Here is an 18,008-nt window from a genome sequence, read left to right as displayed (position 1 = left end):
TGGGTATTTCAGGGACAGAGGCATATCGAGTGTGTTAAAAGGTTTAATAGCTGTTAGTAAATTTTACTGCAGCCGTCAATAGCCTCATAATATATTGGGCCAGTTAATAGGTCAATGGAATGTATTTATATCTTGCTATAAACTGTTTACCCAAGAAAAAACTAATTTCTAATGATAATGAAACACCAAGTCAATAAATATTAATTTTAGCATTTCTAATTTAAATACAATTTTTCACATCTGCCATAAATGTTGGGCTGGCAACATTAAAACACACATTATTGTTTTTGTGTACTAAGGGCAAATGTGTTAAAAACGTACTGTGATATTCCGCCTGTGAAACAACGTTTGTGGATGGCACAACCTTTAAGGTGTGTGGTTCCTTATTTTGTTATTAAAGCCGTATTAGTATGTAGGTTGCCATCTGAAATATTTGTTTAATCACTGTAGAACATTCAAATGTATCTTTTACAGAAAAACATATTTTAAAACATATTTTGAAATATAGTTTTAAAATAATGGCAAGGTCTTATATGAAATACATTTGGAATTCACAGCCTGCTTTTTTTTAATTTTTAAATCTTTCATTTGATTCTCTGAGAGTTACATTAAGTTTTACCATGTAGAGTTCAAGTGCATAAACTCAATAGATATGTATCTTGTGCTATTCGTATATGTCTGGTGAAAAGATCAATGCCGTAAATTGACTGCATTTCCCATAGACGAACTGTCCATGATGAGTGCTTTGTAAAACAATAATACTTGTTAAGCACATGTTTGTAAGACAGTTTTTCATCCCGTGGGATCCCCTGAAGAAGGATGCACGTACACGAAAAAATACCCAGAGGGGAGCTTCGCCATATCCCTTGTTAATCGTAGAAAACATGTCATGGTACAAAGTTCTCCAGGGGACAGATATTCCTAGTTCTCTCTGCTGGCACCTGCTGGGCCTGGTATTCGTCTACGCACCCACCTAGCCGCTGCTCCGTCCATCCCTCTCTTGATCCACCATTTGTCCATGACCTTCATGTTGCCGAGTGGGAGAAGTCCCTGCTGCTCTCTGGCCTGCTGTCCTGAGTGTCACCTCTTCTTATCTGTTTTCCCAGTGTCACTTGCTATTATGGGCTGGATTGTGCTCTCCCCAGTGCCTCAGAATGTGACTGTGTTTGGTGACAGAGTCTATGAAGAGGTAATTAAGGTAAAATAAGGTCATTAAGCATTTGTCCTAATCCAGTCTGGCTGATGTCAGATGCGTGGAAGGAGACCCTGTGCGCACAGAGAAGAGGACGGCTGTTTACAAGCCCAGGTGTGTAGCCCCGGGGGAAACAGCACTGGTTACGCCTGGACCTTGGACTCCAGCTTCCAGACCTGTGGGAAAATGAGTTTCCACTGTTTCTGTGACCCAGCGTGTGCTGTTCTGTTGTGGCAGCCCAAACAGACTCATGCATTTGCTGAGCCATGAGTCTCAATTTTTAATGTAAAAATGATATCACTCTTGTTTTAAGGGTTTTAAAGAAATGGAAACCAAGCTGTATTTCCACAACTGAGGGCTGCTCAGTCTGGAAACTGTGAGTCTGTGGGGCTAAGACGGGTAGAGGGTCTCCTGCGGTGGGGACACACACACTGGGTGTGCCTTGCCATGTGCTGGGCATTCTGTGCACACGTCAGGAAAAGAAGGACTGAGAGTGGAGGGGACTTCAGGAATCACCTAGACCAGATCCATAAAGTCACAGACCCTGCAGGAGGGTGCCCTGCTGAAGGCCACTGGGTGATGGAGCAGCCCCAGGATGTAATTTCAGCCCTCCCTCTATGCAGGGCACCAAGGCTTTGCCTCTGCTTTCTGTGTGGGTAGAGACCGGAGGGCAGAGCAGTGTCTAAGGAAGAGCTGCAACCACGGGGGAGCCAGCAGCACCTACGCTGCCCACACTTGGAGGCTCGTCTTGTGGTGTTGTGTGGTTTGCAAAGCCGCCAGCGCTGATGCAGGGAGTGTACACATGGCCCCAGTGACAGCAAAGATGGGCCCTTTGTGACCAGTCAGTAAGTGAGGGCTGGTGCTGCGGGCAGCAGGGGTGGCCCCTCACTGGCTGTGCTCGGGAGCCTGAAACCTTGGGCCTCCTTGGCCTGTCCTGCCCTCTGGGTCCCAGTCACAAGTGCCAGAGCGGGAGACCCAGAGGAGAGGAGAGGAGAGAGGCCCCGTGTGCACTCTCCTAGTATTCTCACCTTGGAGGGACAGTGGGCTGGGCAGAGGCTACTCCCTGCCCCACAGCCCCCACAGCCCTTCTCTGGGCAGAGGCCTCCTGGGCCTGAGACCCTGTATAGGCTATGGCTATGAATCCCTGAGCCCTCCCTGTTCACTCCCTCAAGCCACCCACCTCCTGCTAAGCAGCCCTTTATCTGAGCCTCCGCCTGTGCTAGCCCAGTCCCTGGGGACCTGACTGTGGAAACCCATGTCTGATTTCCACTGAGCTCAGCCTCCAGCTGGTGGCCATTGTCACCCCGCTTTGTAAAGGTCACTAGAATCTTCTATCTTCTCTTTTATGTTTAAACTGATGCAATTCCCCCAATTAATGTGTTACATTAAATATTAGGCTTTAATAATCTAGTATTTTATTAATATGTTTTAATATTTAATGCTAACATTTAACATGGAATTCTCAGTAATATTAATCTTGTAAATTTTGCTAATAAAATTAATTTTTTTTCTATCTTACCTTTTGAACAGTTAAGATTATGGAGAAGTAATAATTAGATCTCTTTGGAGTAAGGAATGGGGAGAGATTTACTTCCCTGTAAGGCTTCCTGTTCCCCTTCTCTCCTAATTCCTGGCATCTCTGTGGGTGTCTCACCTGCCTCCAACTGACTCTGGGACAGAAGGAGGTAGACCTGCCCAACTGACCCTGGGACAGAAGGAGGTAGACCTGCCCAACTGACCCTGGGACAGAAGGAGGTGGACCTGCCCAATGCTTCTTTGATGACTTCTAGGATTTTAGAACTTGAATAACCTTCCAGGAATGTCCTGATCTCTTGGTTTATCGCTGAGGAAAGGGGCTCCCTTATTTTACAAGCCAGAGCTACCTTTGCTGGGAGCCCCCCACCCTCACATGCTCTCATCTCCGAATCAGTAACTCAGTCACAAAGCACATGGGGACACTCATCTGGCTTCTCCGTGGCCAGGCATGGCCTTCCAGCTTGCTCAGGCGTTTGATGTGATCCCTTTCAGCCGCTCCCTCCCCCATCAGGCACAGCTCTCTGTGGCACTCTCTGTGACTAGGGTGGCAGTACGGGGGCGGGGAAGGTGAGAAGGTCCAGCCAGAAGGTCCTGGCCGCAGGGGAGGGTCTTCCTCTCGTCTGAGGGTCTCTCTGCTAAGAACCCAGGGGCCTGCTGCTCGGAGCCCCTGCCCCAGCCTGAATCCCTCTCAGGCCCGCTGGGTCCATCCCACCTCCTCCTGACGGTTTCCTCTCTTGCTGGCTTCCCAGTTCACTTTCCCTGGGGAACACCTCCCCCTGTTGACTTGTCAAGCAGGAAAATATTTCTGTATTCAAGGACTACTTAGGGCTGGAAATTCCGACAAACTATAACAATATATAATCAGGTGTTGGTATTATAATACCCTCATAGATTTAATAGCAAATTGAGGTACTGACCGCCAGGTCCTCGGGGCGCTAACACTCCACCAACTCTCTACTCTACAAAAGCCCAAATCTCTAGTGACGGAAAGAAAGCAGCTGATCCCTGAGAGCAGGACGTTCTCACCTTCCAGCCACTGTCACCCTGGGGTCGAGCCCGGCTCTCTGCCTTCACTCACCCCATCCCTTACTAAAGCCTGGCATTTTTATTTCCCTCTCTCTCCTCCCTTTGCTTCCTTACTGAAAATTTGTTTTGTTTTTTAAAAAAATTAATGAGTTATAAAAATAAGATGTATATTGAACATTATTCTAATACCCAAAGTGAATATGCTGTACCTTTATTTCAGTCCCTTTTTTATTACACATGTATTTTTGTATTTAAAAAAAGAAAACTTTATTATTTAGTATTCAGTCAGGGATTTCTAAGAAGCAAATGAAGCTGAAACCTCAGGGTTCTGACCTACTTGCGGCTCTGTCCTGGACTGGTGGTTTTTATTCTCTCTCTTAGAGGCCACACAAGTTGTATAATATGTCTTCAAGGCCCCCCAAATCTGGATCTGTCCCTGCCCCTGTTTAATACTTTCCCAACAGTATTAAACCCGTTTACAAATATGATTCTGGAGTTTGCAGAGAGACTTGCTGTAGGTGAGCCAGAGTTTGCACTCTTTGCGTTAGACCTCAGATCAGCCAGTGTTTTGCTATTATAAGTAATGCAGCGAAGCAACACGTTTATGCATTACATTTTGTCCATATTTCTCATTATTTCCCTGAAAGAGGCTTCCAGGAAGAGAATTACTGGTACGAGAGAAGAAACAGATTTGTGGTTCTTGAGACTCATTGGCAAATTGGTCCCAGATGGACAACTCATCAGCATGTTGAGAAGACTACCCCAGTATTCTGGCCAGTATTTAAAAATAAGCACCTAAAGTTTCGTGACAAATTGATAGGTGACAAATAGGATCATCTTATTCTAACCTTTAATTACTTGATTACTTGCAAGGTTGAAGCTTGTTACTCACCACGACCCGCTCATATCTACCCAATTCATAACTACCTGGCCCCACCTCAAGGGTGAGCACTTTTTCATCAGCGCGCACACACACACACACACACACACACACACACACACGCACACAGACCACACACGCACATTCAGTCTGCGAAGGATGTTCACCCTTCTATGTCATACTGGTTTGAAATATGATTGGACCAGTTGGACACATTTTTTTTTTAATTTTTAAATTTGAACTTTTTGTCATTAGACATTTTAAATGTTTATTTTATTGGTGTTTTTACTATGTTGTTTTCCCCCCTTAGTTTTCTTTTCTTCTTCTTCTTTCTTTTTATTTAGAATGCCATCCTTTACCCAAAGGTTAACTAATATGATTTATTATGTAATTTTTATATTTTTTAATTTTTTTTATTTTTTCTGGTTTTGGGATTTCAGAGTGATTTTTATATTTAGCCTAGCATTTTATCCAGTGTTTGTGTTGCTGTATGATGGGAGAGGAGTGGGCAGGTTCAATATTCTCTTGTACTTAGCCAGCGATCTGTCCTGGTACCATTTATTAAGTAGTCAACCTGTCCCTCGGGAGTGTGAAGAAGGTCCTAAGCACTTGCACATTTGAGGCAGGGCACAGGGTGACCCGTTCTGTGCCACTGGTGAGGCCATCTGCTCCTGGACACCACTTCCATTATTGCAGGTTTATCATGTCCATTAATACACAGGAGGCCAAGAGCTTGCTCACTATTCTCATTTTGACTAATTTATTCTTTTCTAAACATTCTCACTTTCTTAGATCATTTTATTATGAAATATAATGCATGTATGAAAAATTCGTAAAATGTAAATGCAGAACATGGCAAATTGTTTAAAACATGAACCCTCACCTAAAATAGCACTCAGATCAGGAAATGGAATATTGGGGGCCTGGAGAGGGCTCGTGTCCCGGGTCCCAAGGATCCGATACACTGGTCCCCACAGAAGGAGCCATCAGCCTGGCTTGTAGGACTATCGTAGCCCTTCCTTTATTTATTGTATCCTGAGTATGCATCCTAAAACACCCATATAATTTTGCACATTGTTGAACTTCGTATAAGTGAACTAACGTATAAATAGACTTTCTAGAAAAGGGCTTCAATATTCTTCTGTATCCAGCTTCTTTCATTCTGTTTTTGAAACTCACCCACGTTGTCATGTATGATTTTAGTTCAATCATGTTCATTAACACGACACAGTCCACAGAACTAATATCCTACAATGTGTGTATCTGTTCTACTGTTGCTAAAAATGTGGATTGCTTCCCGCCTGACACTGATAAACAATGCTGCTGTGGGTTCTTGTGTATGTCTTCCAGAGCACAAAGACTGCCATGCTTCAGAGCCTGCATGTGTTTCCGACTGGTAGACGATGCCACAGCCCTTCTCGCATATCAAATCTACACTCCCACCAGCACAGCATAAACATTCTTTACAGGGCATCCTCACTACTTTTCTTGTATTGATTATCTTTTTCATTTTAGCCTTTCAAGTGAGTATGACATGACACTTCATTTTATTATCTTCAGCCCCTGGATTGCAAATGAGAGAGGTGGAGTAAGTTTGCCCTTAAGTTGAATTTGCATGTAAGCAGGAACAGGTACATTTGCCTATTACCCGTATAAGCTCCATTCATCTGGATGTCTGTAACTCTGGGACTGACTGTAATAGCCTCCCTTCAGAGGTGCAAGTTGGATGTACCTCAGATGTTTGTAACCTGGGACAAACCTGACTGTGCATTTAATTTACAGTTCCTTGATGCCTGATGAAGTTGAATGCCTTTCTATAGGTCAATGTAGTATTAGTTATTTGGATTCTATCCTTTGTGAAGTGTCTGTTCATACCTTTTGCCCATTTTGACTGGAGTTGTTTTTCTTTTTCCTGTTGTTTTATAGAGATCTTTCAGACACTCCAGGTTTGAGACTTTTGTTGGTACATGAATTACAAACATCTTCTCCCATTCTGTGGATTGTCCTTTTATTCCTGGTGACTATAGATGACAAGTTGCTCTTATTTTGAGATGTTCAAACATGTTAACCAATTCCTTTATGGCTACCTTTAATGTTTTTTTTTTTTTTTTTGCAGAAGTATACTCTTTTTATAGAAAATTTAGTTTCCTAAAGCTGGAATAAACACATCAAAACTTTAAATAAATTTCATTTACATTGACACAGAAATTCAACAGGAACATTTGAGTGGAACAGAATTCTTTAATTTCTTTAGTCAGACACAGCATAAGAGTACACGTGAAAAAAAGGTGGCGCCTGTGGCTCTGTGAGCGGGGCACTGGCCCCATATACTGAGGGTGGCGGGTTCAAACCCAGCCCCGGCCAAACTGCAACAAAAAAATAGCTGGGCCTTGTGGCAGGCGCCTGTGGTCCCAGCTACTCGGGAGGCTGAGGCAGGAGAATCGCCTAAGCCCAGGAGTTGGAGGTTGCTGTGAGCCGTGTGACGCCACGGCACTCTACCAAGGGCAATAAAGTGAGACTCTGTCTCTACAAAAAAAAAAAAAAAAAAAAAAAGGAAATTACCTACTTTGAACCATGCTGCTAAAAAGTAGAATATGATATTACTTGATGCTTCTTTTCTCATAAAAAAATCATATTACACATATTTCAAGACAATATCGTGTTAGCTGAAATGGGTTTACTTCTCCTGGCATATACATATGATTTTTTTTTATTGTTAAATCATAGCTGTGTACATTAGTGCAATCGCCTGTACCCATTCTAAGATGCACCATAGATGTGGCCCCACCCGTTACCCTCCCTCCACCAAAACCTCCCCCCTCCCTTGCCCTTCCTTGGCCCTTTATGTACTGTTTAAAAAATATTTTTCTATTCTGAAGACATAAAGACATTTTTCTTCTAAACACAGCATCCTTTCATTTTTCACTTTTAATTTCTTGAACTAGAATTTGGCGTGTACCATGAGGTGTGATTTAATTTATTTCCTTGTACGGGCTTTCGAAGTTTCCCCACACTGTTTTTGAGAAACTATACTTTTCTCCAACGTTTTGCAATTGCACCTTTGTCATTAATCAATTGACATATCTGCATGGTTTGGTGTCAGACCTTTTAATTCAGTTCCATTGACCTACTTAAATATCATTTTGCTAATACTCACTGTCTTAATTACTATAACGTAATCAGCTTTAATTTCTTATAAAGCAATTCTTCCTACTTGTTCTTTTCTTTTAAGATGACCAGACCTTTTCTTGGCACTTTGGGTTTTCATGTGAGTTTTTAAATCAGCTTTGGAATCAGCTCTCACACAGAGACCCTCTTAGATCTGCTATATTCCCACTCAAAATATACGGATCAGCTTAGGAGAGTTGAAAATTTTATGCTATTACCTCCTCTAATTCATGCACATGGCTTTATGTCTTCATTACTTACATCGTCTTCAACTTGATTTGATGAATTCTATGGTTTCCTATGTGAAAGCCTTGCCCAGGCTTTATGTAATGCTTACTCTGGTTTTTGTCATACTGAAAATGATATATTTTAAATTTACCTCTTTTTTGTTTTATACTACTATGTCAAAGAATGGCTTTTGCATATTACCTTGGTATCCCTAGAGAAATTTTAAAATTACCTAGTACTTAATTAAACTGAAAATCATTGGGGGCTACTGAGACGCGCACTTGTTTATTTATTTTTATCATGTTCAAAAATGACAGCTTTGGTTCTTCCTTTCCAATCGGTTCTTTCAGCTTTTCTGTGACTGTCTTGCCATCTGCACCAGGGAGAACTTTCTGTGCAATCTCAAAAAGAAATGGGAATGGTGGACATTTGTGCACAGCTCTTTGTAACTTTGTCTTCCAGATGATTTGGGGGTAATATTTTCCAAATTCAATAAAGGTCCCCTGGGATTTGGGTTGGGGTTGCCCTTGGTCCACCTTTACAAGCAGAAGTAAAAGTGCTCTGCCTATTTATGTCATTTTAGAAATAATAGAATACTGGATTCTCCAGGGACCCGTCATGCTTATAGGTGTGTCCCTAAGTGCTTTGTGTGGTTTGGTTTTCTAATGTAAGAGGGATGCAAATTTCTAAACCGCTTCTAACGGTCTGTGCTGATACCTACAGGGTCTGTGTGTGGGTGCCTTATATAATGTTTGCCTTACATGCTCCTAAACTTGTATTATCTTTCCTCATTGATTCTTTTGGGTTTTCTAAGTTGATATAATATGTTTAGCAAATATGCATGTTGGCATGTTGGCCTTTTGTTTTGAATAGTTTTATCTTTTAATGCTGTGTTACTTGGAGAAGCTTATTTTTAAGTGATTTTATTCTTTTATCATTTTGTTATCAATTTGTTATTTTATCATTTTGTTATTAATTTCTAATGTTATTAAAGCTCTGCTTAAAATTTCTATGCTCTGAAATCTATTAGAGTTTATTTAGATTTTCTGTGACTTGTGTATTGCCTGTCGTGTGGATAATTTTGTACATCTTTAATGGATATTTGAAGAAAAGTAAAATCTTTATTTGTTGCCTACAGACGTGTTTGTGCTGTCTGTGTGTACATACCTTCTCACAAACCATGGCTATAAAGAGCCCACTCTCACCCCTCGTGACCCAATGCATGTGTTTGTATGGGATTGAACTTGCTCATTTTGTTAATTATTTCCTCTGCAGGCTCACATTTTTTGGTCTATTTGATTTTTAAATGCTGGAGATAGTAAATTAAATTCCCTCTCTATGACTTTGGATTCATTAATTCGTATTTTTAGTCTTAATTATTTTTCCCTGTTAAAGTTCTCCTGTGCTGGTCACGGTACACAGAATGATGACTGTCATTCCCCACAGCCTATTCTAGTTTTTTCATCAATATAAAATGTACACTTCTTGTTCTGTACTCCGTCCTAGAATCCGACCTGCTCTGCTGTGAATAGTGCTGCATTGGCTCTTCATTTTATGAGCATCTGACCGTCAGACTCTCTGCCTGAACAATGTCTAAATCATTTGGTCTAATGTGTGTGTATAAGCAAAGCTGAACTGTGTGTAATTTACATTTACTCATCTGCAAACCTTTTAATAGGAACACTGGAGTGAGTCACAGTTGTTATCGTCACTAACACGCTTTGGCTTTGTGACTGTCCTCATCCTTTTGTCTTGTTCTCTATGTGGTAATAAAACTAAATTTTAATCCTTTTGGTTAAATGCCTCAATAAAGTGTTTTCCAGGGGACCAAGGCTGGCTCCACCACAAAGTGCTTCCAGGGACCAGGGTTGGCCCCGCCACACAGAAGCCCTCTGGCCATGCTGGAGAGTGATGTCATGGCCAACAGCCTCCAGCTGTCCCTGGGCCCCTCCGAGTGTGAGTTCAGTTTCGCCTCTTTCCAATGCTCTGCCGACAAGGCAAGCACAGGGCAAGATGCCCACAGAGCTCGTGGCACACACGTGGGCCAGGGAAACATGCTCTGGGTCTGGCCCATGTCCACCGTGTAACTACTGGGAAATTCTGTGCGTTTTTAATGAAAGCCACATGAACAGTGTTAGTAAAGTAAGCATCAGGGGGGAGTCACCCCAGTTTGCTGAAAGACAGTATCAGCAGTCCACGGCTCAGGATCACTGACAGGACAACGGAGAGGTGAAGCCAGACTGCGGTCCTGAATGCATCTGACCTCGGTGGTTCACGCCAGTGAGCCTTTCACTAGATCATTTCCCATCTAGCAGCCTCAGGACACGTGGGTAGAGCAGCTTGTAGAATTTAACTGAGGGGAACATGTGGTTACAAGTGATCAGCTTGACTTCCTTTGGGGCCTAGAGATGGCAGGATTGCTGTGGGAAGCCTAGCACCAATAATTACCAGATATCAATATATTTGAACAAAATGCTTGTTTAAAGGCTTTTATTTCCTTGCTTAGGTTGTTTAATGAATGTAGTAGCCACAAGGAAAAAGTGATCCATGTCCGAAGATCTACAAGCCACTCCAATTGTGCTACCAGGTAAGCCTCAACTTCCTCATCTGTAAAATGGGCACAGTAGTCTGGTCTCCTGGGCTGTTGGCTATACTGAGTGGGATTGTACTTGAAAAGGACTGTCAAGGAACCAAATACACAGTAGACATTTCACAGCCATTTTTCCTAAAAAATTAACTTGTACATAGTATAAGTGGATGCCATTGTTTGAACATGGCCATAGGAAAGGTAAATATTCTGAGAATAACCGTGACCAGATTAGCACTGACATATAATCACTTGAGTCAAGTTATTGCAGTTAATGAAAACTTGATTTGGCTAGCTAAAGCACACAGACACGTGTACATTGTAATTTGTCAAATAAAAATATAATAAAGCTTTTTATAAAGAACACACACATGGAAATCAAAAGAGGCTTTTACAATGTGATATTAACATTTTCTAATTGCATACAAAGGATTTAAAGCAAGAAACCCAATTTACATCTTATCTTTAGAAAAATGACAGCAAAATGTATTGATCAAGAGATTTAATTACTTGTTTTCCAAAGCGTCCAATCCTGTTTCCTTGAAGTGGTCTCAAGTTATTTATTTTTTTTTAATTTTTTTTTTTATTGTTGGGGATTCATTGAGGGTACAATAAGCCAGGTTACATTGATTGCAATTGTTAGGCAATGTCCCTCTTGCAATCATGTCTTGCCCCCATAAAGTGTGACACACACCAAAGCCCCACCCCCCTCCCTCCTTCCCTCTTTCTGCTTTTCCTCCCCGCCATAACCTTAATTGTCATTAATTGTCCTCATATCAAAATTGAGTACATAGAATTCATGCTTCTCCATTCTTGTGATGCTTTACTAAGAATAATGTCTTCCACTTCCATCCAGGTTAATACGAAGGATGTAAAGTCTCCATTTTTTTTTTTAATGGCTGAATAGTATTCCATGGTATACATATACCACAGCTTGTTAATCCATTCCTGGGTTGGTGGGCATTTAGGCTGTTTCCACATTTTGGTGATTGTAAATTGAGCTGCAATAAACAGTCTAGTACAAGTGTCCTTATGATAAAAGGATTTCTTTCCTTCTGGGTAGATGCCCAGTAATGGGATTGCAGGATCAAATGGGAGGTCTAGCTTGAGTGCTTTGAGGTATCTCCATACTTCCTTCCAGAAAGGTTATACTAGCTTGTTCCCTTCTCTCCACATCCACGCCAGCATCTGCAGTTTTGAGATTTTGTGATGTGGGCCATTCTCACTGGGGTTAGATGATATCTCAGGGTTGTTTTGATTTGCATTTGTCTAATATATAGAGATGAACATTTTTTCATGTGTTTGTTAGCCATTCGTCTGTCATCTTTAGAGAAAGTTCTATTCATGTCTCTTGCCCATTGATATATGGGATTGTTGGCTTTTTTCATGTGGATTAATTTGAGTTCTCTATAGATCCTAGATGTCAAGCTTTTGTCTGATTCAAAATATGCAAATATCCTTTCCCATTGTGTAGGTTGTCTCTTTGGTTTCGTTATTGTCTCCTTAGCTGTACAGAAGCTTTTCAGTTTAATGAAGTCCCATTTGTTTATTTTTGTTGTTGTTGCAATTGCCATGGCAGTCTTCTTCATGAAGTCTTTCCCCAGGCTAATATCTTTCAGTGTTTTTCTTATGCTTTCTTTGAGAATTTTTATTGTTTCATGCCTTAAGTTTAAGTCCTTTATCCATCTTGAATCAATTTTTGTGAGTGGGGAAAGGTGTGGGTCCAGTTTCAGTCTTTTACATGTAGACATCCAGTTCTCCCGACACCATTTATTGAATAGGGAGTCTTTCCCCCAAGGTATGTTCTTGTTTGGTTTCGAAGATTAGGTGGTTGTAAGATGTTAGTTTCATTTCTTGGTTTTCAATTCGATTCCAAGTGTCTATGTCTCTGTTTTTGTGCCAGTACCATGCTGTCTTAACCACTATGGCTTTGTAGTACAGACTAAAATCTGGTATGCTGATGCTCCCAGCTTTATTTTTATTACTAAGAACTGCCTTAGCTATACGGGTTTTTTTCCGGTTCCATACAAAACGCAGAATCATTTTCTCCAAATCTTGAAAGTACGATGTTGGTATTTTGATAGGAATGGCACTGAATAGGTAGATTGCTTTGGGAAGTATAGACATTTTAACAATGTTGATTCTTCCTGTCCATGAGCATGGTATGTTCTTCCATTTGTTAATATCCTCTGCTATTTCCTTTCTGAGGATTTCATAGTTTTCTTTTTTTTTGTAGAGACAGAGTCTCATTTTATGGCCCTCGGTAGAGTGCCGTGGCATCACACAGCTCACAGCAACCTCCAACTCCTGGGCTTAAGCGATTCTCTTGCCTCAGCCTCCCAAGTAGCTGGGACTACAGGTGCCTGCCACAATGCCTGGCTATTTTTTTGTTGCAGTTCAGCCAGGGCCGGGTTTGAACCTGCCACCCTCGGTATATGGGGCCGGCGCCTTACTGAGTGAGCCACAGGCTCCGCCCCATAGTTTTCTTTATAGAGGTCCTTCACCTCCTTTGTTAGATATATTCCTAGGTATTTCATTTTCTTTGAAACTATGGTGAAGGGAGTTGTGTCCTTAATTAGCTTCTCATCTTGATTGTTATTGGTGTACACAAAAGCTACTGACTTGTGGACATTGATTTTATATCCTGAAACATTACTGTATTTTTTGATGACTTCTAGGAGTCTTGTGGTTGAGTCTTTGGGGTTCTCTAAGTATAAGATCATGTCATCAGCAAAGAGGGAGAGTTTGACCTCCTCTGCTCCCATTTGGATTCCCTTTATTTCCTTGTCTTGCCTAATTGTATTGGCTAGAACTTCCAGCACTATGTTGAATAGTAAAGGTGACAGAGGACAACCTTGTCTGGTTCCGGTTCTAAGAGGAAAAGCTTTCAGTTTTACTCCATTCAGTAAAATATTGGCTGTGGGTTTGTCATAGATAGCTTCAGTCAGTTTTAGAAATGTGCCACCTATGCCTATACTCTTCAGTGTTCTAATTAGAAAAGGATGCTGGATTTTATCAAATGCTTTTTCTGCGTCTATTGAGAGGATCATGTGATCTTTATTTTTGCCTCTGTTAATATGGTGGATAATGTTTATGGACTTGCGTATGTTAAACCAGCCTTGCATCCCTGGGATGAAGCCTACTTGATCATGATGAATGACTTTTTTGATGATAAGCTGTAATCTATTGGCTAGGATTTTGTTGAGAATTTTTCCATCTATATTCATGAATGAGATTGGTCTGAAATTCTCCTTTTTGTTTGGGTCTTTTCCTGGTTTTGGTATCAGGTTGATGTTTGCTTCATAGAATGTGTTGGGGAAGATTCCTTCTTCCTCAATTTTTTGGAATAATTTCTGCAGTACAGGAATAAGCTCTTCCTTGAAGGTTTGATAGAATTCTGGAGTGAAGCCATCTGGACCAGGGCATTTTTTGGTTGGAAGATTTTTATTGTTTCTTTGATCTCAGTGCTTGAAATTGGTCTGTTCAGGAGCTCTATTTCTTCCTGGCTGAGTCTAGGGAGAGGGTGTGATTCCAAATATTTATCCATTTCCTTCACATTGTCAAATTTCTGGGCATAGAGTTTCTGGTAGTCTTCAGAGATGATCTCTTGTATCTCTGTGGGATCAGTTGTTATTTCCCCTTTATCATTTCTGATTGAGGTTACTAGAGATTTTACTTTTCTATTCCTCGTTAGTCTGGCCAATGGTTTATCTATTTTATTTATTTTTTCAAAAAAACAACTTCTTGTTTCATTAATTTTCTGAATGATTCTTTTGTTTTCAATTTCATTGATCTCTGATTTGATTTTGGATATTTCTTCTCTTCTACTGAGTTTAGGCTTAGATTGTTCTTCTTTTTCCAATTCCATAAGATCTCTTGTGAGACTGTTGATGCGCTCTCTTTCTGTTTTTCGAATGTAGGCATCTAAAGCGATGAATTTTCCTCTCAAAACTGCTTTTGCAGTATCCCACAGGTTTTGGTAGCTTGTGTCTTCATTGTTGTTATGCTCAAGGAAGTTAATGATTTCCTGTTTTATTTCTTCCTGCACCCATCTGTTATTCAACAGAAGATTGTTTAATTTCCATGCCTTTGGGTGGGGTCGAACATTTTTGTTAGAGTTGAGTTCCACCTTTAGTGCCTTATGGTCTGAGAAGATACAAGGTAAAATTTCAATTCTTTTGATTCTGTTGATATTTGTTTTGTGTCCCAGGATATGATCAATTTTGGAGAATGTTCCATGGGGTGATGAGAAGAATGTATCTTCTTTATCTTTGGGGTGGGTGTTCTATATGCGTCTATCAAGCACAGTTGTTCTAGGGTCTCATTTAAATCTCTTATATCTTTGTTTAATTTCTGTTTAGAGGATCTGTCCAGCTCTGTAAGAGGAGTGTTAAGGTCCCCTGTTATTATGGTATTATCAGATATCATATTGCTCAGACTGAGTAAGGTCTGCTTCAAGAATCTGGGAGCATTTAAATTAGGTGCATAAATATTTAGAATTCAAATGTCTTCTTGTTGTATTTTTCCCTTGACCAATATAAAGTGACCATCTTTGTCTTTTTTGACTTTAGTTGCTTTAAATCCACATATATCTGAAAATAAGATTGCAACTCCTCTTTTCTTCTGAATTCCATTTGCCTGAAAAATTGTCTTCCAACCCTTGACTCGGAGCTTTAATTTGTCTTTTGAAGCCAGGTGTGTTTCTTGCAGACAGCAAATGGATGGCTTGTGTTTTTTAATCCAGTCAGCCAATCTATGTCTCTTCAGTGGGGAATTCAAGCCATTAACATTTATTGAGATAATTGATAAGTGTGGTAGTATTCTATTCGTCTTATTTGGTGAGAGTCCATTGCTTAGTTTTATCTTTTGCATCAGTGTGGAGATTAGGTTCTGTCCTTTGATTTCTGAGTTCTTACTTTGCTGCTGATCCATTGTGGTGGTCAGTGTGCAGAACAGGTTGAAGTATTTCCTGTAGAGCTGGTCTTGTTGTGGCGAATTTCCTCAATGTTTGTATATCCGTAAATGATTTGATTTCTCCGTCAATTTTTAAGCTTAGCTTAGCAGGGTACAGAATTCTGGGCTGGAAATTGTTCTGTTTAAGTAGATTAAAGGTGGATGACCATTGTCTTCTTGCTTGGAAAGTTTCATTAGAGAAGTCTGCGGTCACTCTGATGGATTTGCCCCTGTAGGTCAACTGGCGCTTACTCCTGGCAGCTTGCAGAATCTTTTCTTTTGTCTTGACTTTGGACAGGTTCATCACAATGTGTCTTGGAGAAGCTCGGTTAGAGTTGAGGCGACCTGGGGTCCGATATCCCTCTGAAAGCAGTGTGTCAGAATCTTTGGTGATATTTGGGAAATTTTCTTTTATAATATTCTCTAGTATGGCTTCCATTCCTCTGGGGCATTCTTCTTCCCCTTCTGGAATTCCTATAACTCGTATGTTGGAATGTTTCATAAAGTCCCATAATTCTGACAGTGAACGTTCTGCTTTCTCTCTCTTCTTTTCTGCCTCTTTTACAGTCTGAGTTATCTCAAGAACTTTGTCTTCTACCTCTGAAATTCTTTCTTCTGCATGGTCTAACCTGTTGCTGATACTTTCCATTGCATCTTTAAGTTCCCTAATTGACTGTTTCAGTTCCTTCAGCTCTGCTATATCCTTTTTATATTCTTCATATCGTTCATCTCTTATTTGATTCTGTTTTTGGATTTCCTTTTGGTTATTTTCCACTTTATTAGCAGTTTCCTTCATTGTTTCCATCATTTCTTTCATTGTTTTTAACATGTGTATTCTAAATTCCCTTTCTGTCATTCCTAACATTTCTTTATAGATGGAATCATCTGCAGTAGCTACCTCATGGTCCCTTGGCGGGGTTGTTCTGGACTGGTTCTTCATGTTGCCTGGAGTTTTCTGCTGATTCTTCCTCATGAGTGATTTCTTTTATCTGTTTCCTTGCCCTAATTTTCCTTTCACTTCCTCTTGCTCTTTAAGTTCTCGTGCCTGTGGACTAAGGGTTAGATGAGTCCTTTTGATACAGGACCAGAAGGGTGAGAAGGTTGAAGAGTAAGAAAGGGATGAAAGAAAGGAGGACCGAGTGAAAAGAAAAAAAAATAGAGAAAAGAGAGGGGATGGGTAAAAGGAATATTGACAAAAAGAAGAGAGGCCCACAAATAGGGAGACAGAGCAATATAGGTGTACAGTATGGTACTTTGACACAACCTTAAAAAAAAAAAAAAAAAACACCTTCTGGAGGTGCCCAGTTGGGTGGTTCCCTTGAGGTCAGCAGCTCTTTACCAACCTGATCAGACACAGTACCCCACCTCCACCAAGTAGAGAGGAAAGACAAAAATGCTATAAATCAAACCAAAACAAGCAAACAGAAAACTTTACAGGATAAAATTGGGTGAAAAACCAAATAATAGTGGTAGAAACAGTAGCAAAAATGAAGTTCTAGTTATTTAAAAAGGTAGCAATGGCAAATTATAATTAAACTAGAAAAATTGAGAAAGAAAAAAGATCTGTACAGAAAAGGTTGAAATTAAAAAACAAAACAACATCAACAACATCAAAATAAACAAAAAAACAACCAAACCAAAAAAAAAAAAAGCAGTATGTATATGTCGTTGAATATTGTCTGGGCAACACATGGTCTTCTGGGGTTATGAACTGTGGTTCTGATACAACTGAAGGCTGCTGATTTCTCAAACCCCAGCAGGTAGACACCCTAAATCTCTCTTCTGCCCACTTAAAAGGCACTTTGAACTTGTAAACTTGCTGAGCAGAAGCTTTCCCAGGAAAGTGCTTGTCGTTGGAATCACTGCTGAAGTGGCTATCCACTTACCCAGTGTGCCAAAACCGGTCTCACTCTGCCCCTGAGGGTTAGGGCTGCAGCGTGGCTCAGACCTCACCCTTAGGCTACTCGGTTGCTGGGTTACCAGCTCCCACCCTATTCTAGCTCTGCAACCCTGAGGGCCAAGCTTGCTGGGGCAGATGGCTGACAATGGCTCCCCGTGGCCCACAGCCAAACACTATTAGCGCCATCTGGCTCAGCGGCTCAGACTGGGGCCCCAGACAACGGCCAAAGTTCTCCGCACTCCCGCTCAGGCTCTCCCCAAGGCAGTTCAACTGAGTGCCAAGTCCAAAGACACCAAAACAGTTCACAGGTAAGGCCTTTCTGGTTTTCAGTCTCGCTGCTACTGAACTTACAGTTGCGGGCAGGTTTAGACAGATTGAACACATGCGACCACTTGCCGGTTTTCCACTGTTTTAGTCCTCCTCTTGGGGTCCAGAAGTCTCTCGCTGACTCCCTGTATCCTCTCAGGGGTGATGATGGGCAGATCCCACCAGCCAGAGATGCCTGGAGTACTATCTCCCCAAACTCACGGTGCCCAGA

General features: G+C 41.1%; 1 long non-coding RNA gene across 1 annotated transcript in view; it reads left to right on the top strand.

Annotated features, from left to right (window-relative positions):
- The first annotated feature begins 1,524 nt into the window (after positions 1–1,524).
- The window catches only part of LOC128582122 (uncharacterized), a 41,035-nt gene continuing 24,551 nt past the window's right edge, over positions 1,525–18,008 (top strand). Inside the window, exons 1-3 of the long non-coding RNA XR_008378993.1 lie at positions 1,525–1,568; positions 9,854–9,986; positions 10,537–10,617. This is a non-coding gene — a long non-coding RNA (uncharacterized LOC128582122). The remainder of the gene's footprint in view (positions 1,569–9,853; positions 9,987–10,536; positions 10,618–18,008) is intronic.

This window comes from Nycticebus coucang, chromosome 3, assembly GCF_027406575.1.
Source record: "Nycticebus coucang isolate mNycCou1 chromosome 3, mNycCou1.pri, whole genome shotgun sequence".
NCBI classification, from domain to species: Eukaryota; Metazoa; Chordata; class Mammalia; order Primates; family Lorisidae; genus Nycticebus; species Nycticebus coucang.
The sequence above is the reverse complement of the archived record's forward strand: the minus strand, read 5'-3'. Positions and strand labels throughout refer to the sequence as shown.